General features: G+C 45.6%; 1 protein-coding gene across 2 annotated transcripts in view; it reads left to right on the top strand.

Moving 5' to 3' along the window:
• gpr132a (G protein-coupled receptor 132a) overlaps positions 1–14,109 on the top strand; it is a 52,300-nt gene that overhangs the window by 25,489 nt on the left and 12,702 nt on the right. The window contains exons 1-2 of one of the 2 annotated variants that reach the window (XM_063059907.1): positions 8,249–8,322; positions 10,627–10,744. The gene's annotated coding sequence lies outside the window, so the exon portion shown is untranslated. Of the gene's footprint in view, positions 1–8,248; positions 8,323–10,626; positions 10,745–14,109 lie in introns of those variants that run through there. The other variant, XM_063059990.1, reaches the window with a different exon arrangement.

Genomic DNA, 14,109 nt, shown 5'->3' with positions numbered 1-14,109 from the left:
CCACACAAATACACTGACCCTCTCTCCCCACAGCCCAGTGTCAGACCCCACACAATTACACTGACCCTCTCTCCTCACAGCCCAGTCAGTCCCCACACAAATACACTGACCCTCTCTCCCCACAGCCCAGTGTCAGACCCCACACGAATACACTGACCCTCTCTCCCCACAGCCCCGTGTCAGACCCCACACGAATACACTGACCCACTCTCCCCACAGCCCAGTGTCAGAACCCACAATAATCCCACTGACCCTCTCTCCCCACAGCCCAGTGTCAGAACCCACACGATTACACTGACCCTCTCTCCCCACAGCCCAGTGTCAGACCCCACAATAATCCCACTGACCTTCTCTCCCCACAGCCCAGTGTCAGACCCCACAATAATCTCACTGACCCTCTCTCCCCACAGCCCAGTGTCAGACCCCACACGATTACACTGACCCTCTCTCCCCACAGTCCAGTCAGACCCCACACGATTACACTGACCCTCTCTCCCCACAGCCCAGTGTCAGACCCCACACAATTACACTGACCCTCTCTCCCCACAGCCCAGTGTCAGACCCCACAATAATCCCACTGACCCTCTCTCCCCACAGCCCAGTGTCAGACCCCACAATAATCCCACTGACCCACACTCCCCACAGTCCAGTGTCAGACCTCACAATAATCCCACTGACTCACACTCCCCATCGCTCTGTGTCAGAACTAAACTAATAGTACAACTTGATAGAAGCTGTCGTTGAGACTGGTGGATGATGCTTACAAGCTGTTCTATTTTCTGCCACTTGGGAAGAGGTGAGAAGAGAGAATGTTTTCGACGGCAGGGGCGTGGGCTGCAATTGTGTTTATAATGACTGCTTTACAGAGGCAGCGGAAAGTGTAGAGCGAATCCAAGGAAGAGGCCTTTATTAATCAAGCCTCTGAATTCAAGGTTATGTTGCAACTTTATAAAACTCTAGTTAGGACGTATCTGGGGTACTACATTCAGTGCTAGGAAGGTGGGGGTGCAGAGAAGGTTCACCACGATGCTACCTGGATTAGTTCAAATTCAAGGTTATTATCATCTGACCGTACGTGCATACAACCAAAGGAATCACTGTTCCTCTGGATCACGGTGCACTCACAAAGCATACATCACACACAGCACATAAAACAAAGTATTACCACAAATAAGTTAAACTATAATTCAAAATGGATGTACTGTGCAGCACGGGGAAGCAATGAACAGCACAGTAAACTGCTTGCTGTCCTAGTGACGAGCCCTCAGTTGTGGCAGGGTATTTATCAGTCTCACAGCCGAGGACACAAGAAGTTGGACAAAGTTGTGTTGATTTCTCCAGTGAGGTGGAGGTTGAGGGGAGATCTGATAGAGGTCCCTCAGATAAGAGAAGCATTGGTGGAGTGGACAGACAGTATCTTTTTCCTTGGGTTATGATGCCAAATATGAGAGAGTATGCATTTCATGTGATGGGAGTAAGTTTAAAAGGAGATATGTAGGAAAAACTTTTCACACAGAGAGTGGTGGGTGCCTGGAATTTGCTGCCAGGGATGATGGTGGAAGCGGATATGATAGACACATTCAAGAAGATCTTAGATAGGAGCACAAATATGCAGGAAAAGGAAGGTTATGGGCATTGTGTAGGCAAAAGGGATTGGTTTAGTTGGACATTTGATTACTAATTTAATTGGTTTGGTACAACCTCTCGTTATAGCACATGCCCTCAAATCTTCTAGGTAACCACAGTACAAGTCACTACTGTGTCATTATTCCACTCCATATATATCTCAGTTTGAGCAATGCTCAACTGTCACTGTTCCTCAACCCCAAAGGCTGCCAGTTTAACACTAGCCCACAACCAACAGAACCTATGTCCACTGGTCTAAACGTGGTGGTTACAGCATGAGACCGTAGTGGTTAGCGATCTCTTTATGGTTCCTGTGATCACCAACAGAGGTTCAATTCCCGCTGCTGTCTGTAAGGAGTTTGTACATTCTCCCCATGAGCGATGGGTTTCCTCCCACATTCCAAAGATGTACAGTTAGGGTTAGTGAGATGTGGACATGTTATGTTGGCACCAGAAGCCTGGCTACACTTGTCGATACTTCAGCAGAATCGTCGCTGATTTGACTTGACAGAAATGACACATTTCACTTTATGGTTCAATCTTTCAATGTAGACGTACCAAATAAAGCTTTATCTTTGGTTGTAGCCATTGTATTAAGTGGTACAAGAACAAAGGATGAACAAACAAAAGAAGACCAAGTAAAAGGAGTTGTGGTTGCTATGACATGCACCCAACTGCTCCAGCTTCCGGGGTTTAGATGCTCTAACTCTCCGGAATATAGATAGCTTCCACAGCCTCTTTAAAGATTCAGAACAGTCCCACTAACTGGCAATCGTGTTTTGGGCACCAAGAATTGAGTATTTAAAAAGCACCTGAACGGAGCCTCAGGGCTCAATCACAAGCCCTACTCGTAAGATCATCTAGCGTTTGTTTTGTACTCAGTTCTCCATCCAGTTTGATACCGTGTCTCAGTCCTAGCCTCAGATATTCCAGCATCTGGGTCCAAACCATCCTCGTCAAGGACTCTCATCACACTCAAGCTGGAGGTAACAACAGTCCAATTTAACAATTAACCTATGGAAAAGCCAGATTTGAATGGTCTGACACCTGCAGCAGGAAAACTATGAGGCTTTCAGAAAATTACAGAAGTAGTTATTCTACAGTTACTGGGAAATTACTGCACAATTACACATACATATACAAGATATTTATATAAAGATTATAAGCAAGCATAAGAAAGTTAAATTACAAGAAGATTAACAATTTTTACACACTGATCCAACATGGATAATCTACCTGCTGCTGGAACCATCATTTCAAGCAGATCGGACATTCAACCAAGGTCAAGTGGAATGTCATAAGAACGTAAGAGTACAGGGAAAAAGAGCAGGTGTTGACCATTGTGACTGATCCAGCATTTGTCACAGTCATGACCAGTTCAACCTCTGCTCCATTTTTCCGTAATCTCCCCATATCACTTAATTCCCTTCACATCCAGACATCTATCGATATTTTGAACAAACCCAATCTGAGAATGATGCCCGTCCCATCATGAAGCCAAACTCCCCTTCGTGGACTCCATCTGCACTTCTCACTGTCTCATTAAAGCAGCCAACATAATCAAAGTCCCCTCCCAACCCAGACATTCTCTCTTCTCCTCTCACCATTGTGCAAAAGGTACAGAAGCCTGAAAGTATGTACCACCAGCTCAAGGACAGCTTCAATCTTGCTGTTACCAAACTCCTGAATGGAGCTCTGTGTGATAAAGATGGATCTGATCTTTCAGTCTATGTCATCATGGCCCTTACATGTTATTTGTCTACCTACACTATACTTTTTCCTGTAACTTTAATGCTATACTCTATATTCTGCGATTATTCTCTCGATGTAGTTATGTATGCAATGACCTGTCTTGATGGTATACCCATCAAAGCTTCCACTCTATAGGTGGCAAAAATAAACCAATTATTATTTACCACAACACTCCAGGGAAGAAAATTGCAAACATTTGCTACCCTCTGACTGAAAAAAAATCTCCTCATCTCAGTCCCAAGCAGCCTGTCCCTTACTCTAAGATAGTAACCCACAGGCCTAGACTTCCTCTGACTGATTGCATCACTGTCTGGCATGGAGGGGCCACTGTAGGATCAGAAAAAGCTGCGGAGGGCTGTAAACTCAGCCAGCTCCATCACTCCATCATGGGGACCCACCTTCCCACCACGGAGGACATCTTCAAAGGGCGATGCCACAAGTATGCGGTATACACCATTAAGGACCCTCACCATCTGGGACATGCCCTCATCTTACTAACCATCAGGGAGGAGGTACAGAAGACTGACAACCCACACTCAACAATTCAGGAACAGCTACTTCCCCTCTGCCATCACATTTCTGAATGGCCGATGAACACAACCTCATTATTCCTCTTTTGCGCTATTTATTTATTTTGTAACATATTATTATTTTAATGTAACGCAGTGAACTGCTGCTGGAAAAAAAAAGAAATGTCATGACATATGTCAGAGATAATCTCTGAATCAAACTTTAAGCTGTTCTTTGGTGACTATCTCGTGGTGGCATCATGCATACATTCTAAATGATCAGTGGCCATTCCACAGGACAAAGGTATCTGAATTAGAATCAGGTTTATTACATTGTACACAATATTATGAGGGGTATAGATATGATTAATGCAAGTAGGGTTTTTCCACCAAGGTTTCTTCTCATTGTTCTAATCCCTGAAAATCACAGAGCCAGACGACTCAGTCTCTCATGTAGCAGCTTGCTGGGTCAGAACCAGTCTCATGAAACTTTGAACCAGTTTTGGGGAACTTTCTTGGCTTCTGCTGAAAGTAGAGACCTCTTGGTGCTATTGGTGAGACCACAGAAGGAACCCAGTGTAACTGGTCATTGGTTCCCTGTTGCAACATGCACTGAGATACAGTGAACAGCTCTGGTTCTGTGCGCCATCATTTCAAAGCGGAAGAACATTGAGGCAGTACATAGGGGAAAGCAATGCAGAATGCAGAATACAGTTACATTTTGTGTACGTTGTCTGACGACATGTTTTACTGCCTTGGTAAAGCAGCTAACATAACCAAAGACAGCTCCCACGCTGGTTTTATGGTGCTGACACTCTGGGTTCGATGCCCGCCATTGTCTGTAAGGGGTGTGCACAGGACGCTCCCCCTGTGGCCGTGAGGGTTTCCTTTGGGTGCTCCGGTGTCCTCCCACGTTCCAAAGACGTACAGGGTTAGGGTTAGTGAGCTGTGAGCGTGCTTTGTTGGTGTCAGAAGCGTGGTGACACTTGCGGGCTGCCCCCAGCACATCTTCGGACCCGTGTTTGTCATTTCACTGTACATTTAGATGTACAAGTGACAAAGAAACAAAGCTAATCTTTATTAAATAAATAATGGTCCCTCGCCCACTGGGTGAAAGATACAGAAGTTTGAAAGCATGTAGCATCAGGGTCAAGAACAGCCTACCTCACTGTTAGAAAACCATTGATTGGTCCCCTAGTATGATAACATGACCCTTGACCTCACAACCTACCTTGTTATGTCCTTGAACCTTATTGTCTAGCTGCACTGCACTTTCTTGGTAACTGTATTCTGCAATTTCTTATTATTTTTCCTTTCTACTACTGCAGTGTGATATGTTTTGAAATGATGGCATGCAAAATAATGGCAAGATTTTAATCCTTGGAGTGTAGGAGAATGAGGGGAGATTTGATAGAGGTATACAAAATTAAGAGGGGTATAGATAGGGTAAATGCAAACAGGCTTTTTCCACTGAGGTTGGGGGAGACTAGAACCAGAGGTCATGGGTTAAGGGTGAAAGGTGAATTATTTAAGGGGGAACTTCTTCACTCAGGGTGGTGCAAGTGTGGAACAAGCGGCCGGCAGGAGGGGCAGATATGGGTTCAATTTCAACATTTAAACAAAGTTTTGTTAAATACATGAATGGGAGGGGTGTACACCTTGGGGCATATGAAAATGATAAAACCAATTTAGCAAATTTACCAATTGATAGTATACATAATTAAGAAAGGATACACTTGCACATCCATACAGTAGCAGGCCCTCTGTTGCTTGGGTTCGACCATGGGTGTTGCGTCCTAGCAGCCTACGCAGGACAGGACAGTGCAACGTGGAGAGCAAGCTCTTGCCCACGCAGCCGGCTCCCACTCTCCACGCAGCTGATGAAGCCAAAGGAATGGCACCAGCTATGTTCCAGGAGTTGCCAGCCAGAGTTGGGAATCCAGCTCCGGATTTTCCCTCGGGTTTATTCCCAAAGCCTTCCCCCTGAGTGGCTATAGCTGGAAGGCAGCAGGGTTTTGAAATCAGAGCTCCCCTGCTCCTAGATGAGCTGCCCACCACAGCCGACAAGTCCCGTTTACCCGAAGCACCTGGTTTTAAGGCACCAGTAACCAGCCTTTGCCCCTTCTCCTCTCAGTAGAAACAGTTCCGCCGGGTTTGGTAGCCAAGCCACACGTGAAGGCCAGGAACTGGGCTTGGTTGTCAGAGGCTTTCTGAGACAAGCGCCATTGGGAGCATTTAATAGGTAGTGGGAGATTATCCCCATTACTCGAATCAGCTTTGACAACCTTAAGGAACCACACCCATACAAAGGGGAAAACAAGAGCAGAATGCAGAAAATAGTGTTACAGTTACATATTGTGTACACTGTCTGTCAACATGTCTTGCTGCCTTAGTAAGGCAGCCAGCATAATCAAAGGCACCAGTATTGGGCGAGTTTAGGACCAGAGGGCACAGCCTCAAGATAGAAGGACGTCCCTTTAGAGCAGAGCTGAGGAGGAGTTTCTTTAGCTGGAGGGTGGTGGATCTGTGGAATTCGTTGTCACAGATGGCTTTACAGCGTCAGTGATCTGGGTTCAATTCCCACTGTAGTCTGTAAACATTTTGTGTATTCTCTCTGTGACCACACTGGTTTCCTCACAAGTTCCAAAGATGTAGGGGATTAGGATTACTGAGTTGTGGGCACGCTGTGTTGGTGCTGGAAGTGTGGTGACACTTGTAGGCTGCCCCCACACCATGCTTGGACTTTGTTGGTTGTAGATGCAAGCAACACATATCACTGTATGTTTCGATGTACATGTGACAAATAAAACCCATCGAGCCTGGTCCGCCACTCCATCATGACTGATTTATTTTCTCTCTAAACCTAATTCTCCCGCCTTCTCCCCTTTGCCTTTGATGCTCTTACTAATCAAGAACCTATGTCTTCTTTTTAAATATAGCCAATGACTTCATCTCCACAGCCATCTGAGACAATGAATTCCACAGGTTCACCATCCTCTGGATAACAAAATTCCATCTCATCTCTTTCCTAAAGGGACGTCCTTTTATCATGCAGCTGTGCCCTATAGTTCTAGACTCTCTGAATATTGGAAACATTCTCCCTATGTCTGCACTATCCGGGCCTTTCCAGATTGGATAGGTTTCTAGAGATCCTCCATCATTCTTATAAACTCCAGTGAGTACAGGAACAGAGCAAGAAAACTCCTCTCATCGATTAACCCTTTCATTCCTGCGATCATTCTCATAAACCTCCTCAGGACCCTCTCCAATGCCAGATATGGGCCCAAAACGGCTCACAATACCTTATAAAGTCTCAGAATTTCATCCTTGATTTTCTATTCTAGTCCTCAATAGTGTCTCTGCTGGCCATGCTGCCAAATTAAATAAAATATATCTGCCTATTAAAGATCCACATCCCTCCATTCAATGCCTGTTCACGTGTCTAAGAGCCTCTTAATTGTCGCTACCGAATCTGGCTCCACCAGCTCCCCTGGAAGCCTGCTCCAGGCTCCATTTACTCTCTGTGTAAAAGAAAGCACACTTGCCCCACACATCTCCTTTAAACTTTAGACATCCCTGAGATTCTACAGGTGCTGGAAATCCAGAGCAAAGCACAGACAAAATACTGGCGGAACTCAGCAGCTCAGATGAAAACCCATTGTGAGGAATAAAACAGTTGATGTTTCGAGCTGAGGACTCCTCTCACCTTAAAGCGGCGCCCTCTAGTATCTGACCTATCTTCTTCACGTTCTTGTCACTCTCCCCAGATGAAATGTGGACGGTTTGCCTGAAATCAGCACATCGAGCTGTCGGTGGAGGAACGGTGCTGACTGGCAACTTCTAGGCTGTGGGAGTTGGTGCTGGGAGACACCCTGAAGCTCGAAGCAGCCAGCTCAGGGGCTCGGTAGGGGAGGACCACAGTGTAGGATCCTCTGCTACTGGGGAGAGAGGACTGGACTGGCTGGGGAAGCCCCTCACCAGGAGTGTACCACTCCAGGGGACCAGGTGAGCTGCGACAGTGGGACTGACGTGGAGGAAAGCAATAGAACAGTCCAGAAAGCATTGACCATGATTGAAAAGAATGGAAAGGTTTATTCTTGCAAATTTTTAAAATTATGAATAATGATTATTTTTATATACTAAAATAACTCCTCTCTGCCCAAATCCTCACATGATGCTGCTTGACCTGCTGAAGTTTCTCCAGAAGTCTATTAATAAAAAATGTGTGGGTTAGACTTTTCCTCCCGAGTGTGGTGCTTGGCTGCTAGTTTGTACACGCTTCAGCGTCTGTGGCAGTGTCAGTAGCTGGGTACTGAGACAGAAGTCAAATGAGCTGTCACATCCTGTAGGCTGTACAGAGAGACACGTTCACACTGAACGCAGCCAGTTGCTGACTGACTTCCTATCAAGCTCACTCAGGGAGCCTTTCGAAAAGGTAAGTGTTCCTTTTTTTAAAAAAAAAATTTGATTTAATTTCATGGAACTGGTTCAGGATCCAGAACCGGGTGATTTATTGCAGGTGGATCTCGGTTCCAAAGCGGAGCAGGCTAAACAAGGGCTGAAAGGGTCGGGCTACGAATGGGGCACGTGCAGTGGACGGTAGGAAGCAAACAGGCTAGGAAAGAATGGGAAAGAGAGAGAGTGTTTTTGATTTTTACACAGTGATGAGAGGGGTAAGTTCAAAGTAGAATCATGGGCAAGTTTTTTTACACAGTGAACGGTGAATGTCAGGACTGTACTGTCGGGTGGCAAAGGCAGATAGAATTGAGGCGTTTACTGGAAGAGGCTCTGATACAGGCACATGAATATGCAGGGAACGGAGGGACTTGGACCAAGTTTAGGCAGAAGCGATGACTTCAGTTAGGCTTTTAATTGCTAGTTTAATTAGTCCAGCACAACGTTGTGGATCAAACTAATTGTTAGTAAGTAGTTCCCATACCGACTTCTTCTAGGATCACTAGGGTGTGAGGAACAGGGAAAGAAAAGTAGATAGGCTATGAAATATGAGAGAGAGAGAGGGCAGAGAGAGGGGGAGAGTGGAGGGGAGGAGAGTGGGGAGGAGTGGGGAGGGGAGAGAGGGGTAAGAGAGGGGGAGAGAGGCGGTGAGAGCGGGGAAGGGGAGAGAGGGGAAGAGTGGGAAGAGAGATAGGGGAGAGGGGGAGAGGGAGACAGGAGAGAGGGGAGAGCGAGAGAGGGAGAGGGAGAGAGAGGAGCGAGGGGGGAGGGGGAGGGGGGAGGAGAGGGGAGAGAGAAGGGGGAGAGAGGGGGAAGAGAGGGGGGAGAGAGGGTGAGAAAGACCGTGAGCAACAGAGTGTCTGGGTAGGGAGAGGACAGGGGCAGACCTGATTTCATCTCCCATATATTGTGACGGATGGGAAGTGAAGAAGGTAGAGAGAGATCTTCATAGTGTTCTCCAGGACACTATATGAGGAGAGCGTGCAGGAAGGAGATGTGAGGAAAGGCTGTTAAATTGTGCAGATAGTTACAACTAGATCTGTACCACTTGTTTATAATGCCGTGATGTGACAATGTAATACCGTTAAGTGGTTTCTAACAATGTCATTTTGAAACTATCATTCTTAACGATATCATTGTAGTGGTGGCACTAATGATGTGATAACAGAACCACTTATTACTAATGAAATAATTATGGGAACTCTGGACCTTAATTACAATAAAAATATTGAGTCCTAATGATATACTGACAGTAATAATTGCTCCTAAAGTCATCACTGCAAGACTATTGGGTTGTAGTGATGTAACTACAATAAAACTGAGAAATATTCAGAATTAGAATCAGGTTTAATAACATTGGCAAGAAAAATCTGCAGATGCTGGAAATCCGAGCAACACACACAAAGTGCTGGAGGAACTCAGCAAGTCAGGCAGCATCTATGGAAAAAAGTACAGTCGACGTTTCGGGCTGAAACCCTTCGGCAGGACTGAAGAAAAAAAGCTGCCTAGATTTAAAAGGTGGGGGAGGGGAGAGAGACCCACCAGGTGATAGGTGAAACCTGGAGGGGGAAGGATGGGAAGCGGGAAAAGAGCTGGGAAGTTGAATAGAGAGATGAGGTGAGAGAGGGAAAGGGGGATAGGAAATGGAGAAGGATGGGGATGGAGTGGTTTGGACGACATTGAGAAATCCATGTTCATGCCATCAGGCTGGAGACTACCCAAACGGAATATAAAGTGTTGTTCCTGCAACCTAAGTGTGGCCTCATCATGACAGGAATGGGAAGTGGAATTAAAATAGACGGCCACTGGGAGATCCCACTTGTCTATTCTGAAATCTGATGGCGGAGATGAAGAAGCTGTTCATGAAACGTTGAGGTGTGTGTCTTTAGGCTCCTGTACCATCTCCTTGATAGTAGCAATGGGAAGAGGGCGTGTCCTTGGTGAAGGGGGTCCTTCACGATGGATGTCGCCTCTTTGAGGCATCGCCTTCTGGAGGTTTCCTTGTTGTAGGGAAGGCTAGTGCCCGTGATGGAGCTGGTTGAGTTTACAACTTTCTGCAGCTTCTTCCGATCCCGCACAGTGACCCCGCCATACCAGACGGTGATGCAACCAGTTAGAATACTCTTCACTGTACATCTGTAGAAATTTGTGAGAGTCTTTGGTGACTTATCGAAACTTCTAATGAAACATAGCTGCTGTTGTGGCTTCTTTGTAATTGTATCAGTATGCTTTGCCCAGGATAGACCCTCAGAGGTGTTGACACTGCTCACTCTTCCCACTGCAGATCCATCGCTGAGGACTGGTCTGTGTTCCTCATTGTTGTTGCTGTGAAACTGCTCAGCCAGCTGATCTACTTCACTCCTGGGCATTTCCCAGACACCATCTGAAATTCTACCAACAAGGTAAGTTTATAGATGGCTTTTGAGCTGTGCCTGGCCGCACAGTTGTGGGTGTCAAGAGAGTAGAGCAGTGGGATAAGCTAGCATCCTTGAGGGGTGCCAGAGTCAGTGAGGAGGAGATGTTATTTCTGATCCAGTCTCCTGGTGAGGAAATCAAGGATCCTATTGCCCAGGGTGGTACAGAGACCCAGGTTTTAGAGCTTTCTGATTAGAAATGAGTGTATGACTATGTTGAATGCCGAACCGTCGTCAATAAACAGCAGCACGATGTAAGTATTACTATTGTACAGGTGATCCAAGGCAAAAATCCAAGTTATTGACACAGTTACCGGAATAAGAATCGGAATCAGGTTTGTATCACTGACGTATGTCATGAAATTTGATGTCTTGTGGCAGCAGTACATGAAAAATACTACTCCAAGTTACAATATATAAACAGTACAAATAGGAACTAGCGGCGTTGATGGGCTCAGGGTCTGTTCAGAAATCTGATGGAGGGGTAGAAACTGTTCTTAAACTGGGTGTCTTCAGGATCCCGTACCTCCTCCGTGAAGATAGTGATGAGAAGATGGCATGCCCCAGATAGTGAGGGTCCTTCATGATGGATGCCACCTTCTTGAGCAGCACCTCCTGAAGATGTTCCTGACAGAGGGGAGGCTGTGACCGCCACTGAGCTGGCTGACACTACAACCTTTGGCGGTCTCTCCTGACCCTGTGCACCAGACGGTTCTCCCCCGTACATCGGTAAAAAAATTGCGAGAGTTTTCGGCAACATGCCAAATCAAACTCCTAATGCGGTAGAGCCATTAGTATACTGATTTAAATTACAAACTCTTAAAGATGATGTTATGATCAGATAGGTTCCTAGAATACAGTTAAAATAATGAATCCTAGCAATGTAATTGTGAAGCTCCTGGGTACTAATGATGTACAGTAATGACAATAAAATATTGAGTTCTTAAAGATTAAAGATTATTTGTCACAGGTACATTGAAACATTAAAACATATAGTGAAATGTGTTGTTTGCAACATCAACACAGCCGCAAGTGTCACTGCGTTTCTGGCACCAAAATAGCATGCCCACAGCTTGCTAACCCGAACCCATACATGGGAGAACATCAGGCACCCGGAGGACAGGCTTGTGGTCACTGAGAGAACAAATTGGGCAGCAGATTTCAGAAAGGTAGGTAGAAGAGTGGGTTAGTAGGTTTGCAAATCATACAAAACCTGGTGGAGTTGTGGACAGTGTGGAGGATTGTTGTAGGTTGCAGTGGGACATTGACAGGATGCAGAGCTGGGCTGAGAAATGGCAGATAGAGTTTAACCCGGAAAAGTGTTAAGTGATTAACAGAAAGTCGAATTTGAAGGCAGAATGCAGGACTAATGGCAGGATTCTTGGTGGAATGTTCATAGTCCATAGATCCCCCAAATTTGCCGTGCAAGTTGATAGAATTTTCAAGATATATAGTGTGTTGACCTTCATTAAGATGGACCTCCAAATATCCGGACCTGCCTCTTGGTTTTTTTGCATTACCTTAGTTCACATTTTTCTATTTTCTACTTATGATTTATAATTTAAATTTTTAATATTTACTAATTTTAACTATTTTTAATATTTAATATTTGTAATCCAGGGAGTGTGAAGCGCAGAATCAAATATCGCTGTGATGATTGTACGTTCTAGTACCAATTGTTTGGTGACAATAAAGTATAAAGTATAAGTTTAAGTACTTAAAATGGCAGATGGAATTTAATATATGACATGTTGCAGTCTGGGAGGACTGCATAGTGAATGTTAAGGCACTGAGGGGTCTGGTAGAGTAGAGGAATCTGGGAGTACAGGTTAATAATTCCTTGAAAATTGGTGTCACAGGTAGATAGGGTCATAAAGAAAGCTATGGGCACTTCATATATCATGAATCAAAGTTCTGAGTACAGGAGTTGGGATGTTATGTTCAAGTTGTATAAGACTTTGGTGAGGCATCTACCTACAGGAAAAATATCAATAAGATTAAATGAGTATAGAAAAAAAATTGCAAAGATATTGCTGAAACTTGAGACCCTGCTGCCCCCCCTCAATGGACCCCCTGCAGTTTGCGTATTGTCCCGACCGCTCAACAGATGACGCCATCGCCACCGCTCTCCACCTGGTCCTCACCCACCTGGACATCCATTCGAATGCTGTACATAGACTTCAGTTCAGCATTCAACACAATCATTCCTCAGCACCTGATTGGAAAGCTGAAACTGCTGGGCCTGAACACCTCCCTCTGCAACTGGATCCTAGACTTCCTGACTGGGAGACCTCAGTCAGTCCGGATTGGAAGCAGCATCTCCAACACCATCACACTGAGCACGGGGGCCCCCCAGGGCTGTGTGCTCAGTCCACTGCTGTTCATCTGCTGACCCACGACTGTGCAGCAACACACAGCTCGAACCACATCATCAAGTTCGCCGATGACACGACCGTGGTGGGTCTCATCAGCAAGAATGATGAGTCAGCAGACAGAGAGGAAGTGCAGCGGCTAACGGACTGGTGCAGAGCCAACAACCTGTCTCTGAATGTGAACAAAACAAAGGAGATGGTCATTGACTTCAGGAGGACACAAAATGACCACTCTCTGCTGGACATTGACAGCTCCTCCGTAGAGATCGTTAAGAGCACCAAATTTCTTGGTGTTCACCTGGTGGAGAATCTCACCTGGTCCCTCAACACCAGCTCCATAGCAAAGAAAGCCCAGCAGTGTCTCTACTTTCTGCGAAGGCCGAGAAAAGTCCATCTCCCACCCCCCATCCTCACCACATTCTACAGCGGATGTATCGAGAGCATCCTGAGCAGCTGCATCACGGCCTGGTTCGGAAATTGTACCATCTCAGATCACAAGATCCTGCAGCGGATAGTGAGGTCAGCTGAGAAGATCATCGAGATCTCTCTTCCCGCTATTACAGACATTTACACTACATGCTGCACCCACAAATCTAACAGTACTGTGAAGGACCCCACACACCCTTCACACAAACTCTTCTCCCTCCTGCCATCTGGCAAAAGATACCGAAGCATTCGGGCTCTCACGACCAGACTGTGCAACAGTTTCTTCCCCCAAGCCATCAGACTCCTTAATACCCAGAGACTAGACTGACATCTACATCATTTATTATTATATTGTAATTTGTCCTCTACTGTGCCTATTGTCTTGTTTATTAATTATCGTACTGCCCTGCACTGTTTTGTGCACTTTATGTAGTCCTGTGCAGGTCTGTAGTCTAGTGTAGTTTTTATGTTTGTTTTATGTAGTCTAGTGTAGCCTTGTGCTGTCTCATATAGTCTAGTGTAGTTTTTATGTTTGCTTTATGTAGTCTAGTGTAG

This window comes from Mobula hypostoma, chromosome 1 (assembly GCF_963921235.1).
Source record: "Mobula hypostoma chromosome 1, sMobHyp1.1, whole genome shotgun sequence".
NCBI lineage: Eukaryota > Metazoa > Chordata > Chondrichthyes > Myliobatiformes > Myliobatidae > Mobula > Mobula hypostoma.
Note: the sequence above shows the minus strand (reverse complement) of the source record. Positions and strands in the feature narration are given on the sequence as shown.